Source organism: Rattus norvegicus, chromosome 2 (assembly GCF_036323735.1).
Source record: "Rattus norvegicus strain BN/NHsdMcwi chromosome 2, GRCr8, whole genome shotgun sequence".
NCBI lineage: Eukaryota > Metazoa > Chordata > Mammalia > Rodentia > Muridae > Rattus > Rattus norvegicus.
The window spans coordinates 41,481,615-41,483,979 of record NC_086020.1 but is presented as its reverse complement, the minus strand read 5'-3'; the positions used below and the strand labels follow the sequence as shown (position 1 = coordinate 41,483,979).

Sequence of the window (2,365 nt, the reverse complement as noted above, 5' to 3'; positions counted from 1 at the left end):
GAAAGGCTGGAGTCCAGATCTCCCTACATCAGTATTTCAAAGCAATTCGGCAACTTTTCTTTACTCTAATGGAGACAACGTCTGGCAGAGCCATGACCATCCAAGATTCCGGGAATAGTGAAGGACATTTTCACAGTGTAATATGAAATTTAGGCGCCCAGAGACATTAGAAGACACGATGGCAGGGATAGGTAAGGAGGATATTTCCTTAGAAAAAGCACGTGGATTTAAAAACGGAGTTGATCAGGCTGAGGTGTACTTGCAGCACTGGTGGCCCGAATCTGTGGCACCCACAGGCCCTTGCCCTGCCTGCCTACCAAGAAGCAGCCCAAGGGGCCCCAGTGTGCAATGCTCCCTGCAGTCATCACTCTTTCAGGCACTTGGTGCACTAGGCAGCTCCCTGCAAGTCAGGCAAGGCAAATGCCAGTGACAGTGGCAGGCCAGGCATGCTGAGCACCAGAGAGCGCCACTGGCAGTAGGGAGAGTGGCTCTGCGGTAAGATGGAGAACTTTGTGTGCTATGGGCAGTGATGCAAGGAGCAGCAGAACCAGGACTGGAAGAAGCACAAGATGGTGTGCAAGGGCGCAAAGGACCCCTGAGTGCAGCTGTGCCTTCCATGTGCTGCATCGCCAGGTGGGGCCCCGGGAGCCACAGGAACCTGTGAGGCGGCCCAGAGTAGGGAGAGCGCATCTCTCTGGTGAATTCCAGGTACTGAGGATGCAGTGTGGCAAGGACTGCCCATGCCTGGCACAGGCCAGCTCCTAGGATCCTCCAAACTAGCAGGTCTCTGAGTCTGAGCACAGCAGACTGTGCGCAGAGGGAGGCGGCCCCTGGGAGGCACTGAGTCCTGGGTGAGAGCTGCAGCCCAATGGACAGAGCAAGCCTCCGCCTGTGATGAAGCTGGTGCTGGAGTACACTGTGCTCTGCAGGAACGAGTACAGCATCTGAATAGCGCAAGACTTCCAGGGCAGGGAGACCAGGCAGCAAATCAGCTAAGAGGTGTGCGCCCTGCAGGACTCTGGCGAGTTCAGAGACCTGCAGCTGGCCAGCCGGAAGAGTGACTCTTCCAAGGCCATCCGGGGGAATCACACCACCTGGATTGAGGGGAAAGAGCACTGCTGAGCGACCAGCCATCAACATGCTCTTGAGCAGAATGGACTACTGATCCTCCACAGCAGGAGGAAGCTGGGCAGCTACAGCATAAACAGCTGAATGAAACTTTGACCCCCAATTTCACTGCCACTCTGGTGCACACTCTGGTTCACCCTGACGAACTAAAACAAATTTCCTGTGCTGACAGGAAATTCAGATGTGATGCTGACTAGCAGAAGCTCTGCCTGCTGACAGGAAACACCCTGCTATTAGTCAGGTGACCAAGGGATTCTGTTGAATCTCTGTCCAGCATTAACGGATCACATGGGTACTCCACAATTCTGTGGATGTTATCCTCTTGATGTATCATGCTGACTGGTCCCCTGAGCCAAGACTTGAGGAGCTGAGCAGAACATGCTTTCCTTTTCCAGAAGACATAGTCTGCATTGTGTCTGCTTTTCTTTTCTTCATGGGCATGACATGGGGGAGTAGTCCATCTATTATGTTCAACCAGTGTCCTTCAGAGTGGGGCAGCACAAGGCCATGGTTGCTTGTTACACAGGCAACCATAGGGGCTATATCCACCATGTCAATAACCCAAATGGAGTTTGAAGATGTGTGACCTATGTATATTATTTGAATAAAAACTGGGACACCAAGGTAAGTGGAGGCATTCTTCGAAGGCAAAGCCCAGTTTGCTGACACTGAACCCAAATTTGATAGACTGCTGTTTTTCTAGTTGGACAGGCATAGCCCTCATTAAGTACAGGGTGCACACACCACAATGTATTCAATAACTGTTTGCTACTTTGATGCAGATGAGCGAGCAAAAGCTAAAGTAAAATATCTAACAGGTAAGAAAAGTGTGAGGATTGAACTCAAGCCCAAATCAGTGAGCAGAGGTGTCTTGTTAGGGCTTTGGGTTCGGCCCAAGTCACCTACAGCTTCTCAGTTGCCTTCAGTGGACTCAGGGACATATGGACAGAGACACCTCCCTGGTATTTCAGCTGGGAGCCAGGCAACTTCGACAGGTACCATCCAATAGAGGTCTTCATCTGCCTGGACTGTAGTGTGGGGTCAGCTCCATATCTGTGACTGACTTGGCTGCTGACCTAAGAGGAGAGGGCATTGGTGGGGAGTAGCCTTTCCATCTGGACAAGAAACAGGGCCTTTTGTGGGATTTTCTTCAGTCTTCTATTTTCCCAGACCTGTCATCTAACTGAGTTAATTTCACCAGCATTGTATATCAATTTCAACTTAGGGATTTTTTTTG

General features: G+C 51.0%; 1 pseudogene; it reads left to right on the top strand.

Annotated features, from left to right (window-relative positions):
- Positions 1-529: 529 nt before the first annotated feature.
- Egln1-ps5 (egl-9 family hypoxia-inducible factor 1, pseudogene 5) lies at positions 530-2,137 on the top strand (annotated as a pseudogene).
- The last annotated feature ends 228 nt before the right edge of the window (positions 2,138-2,365 follow it).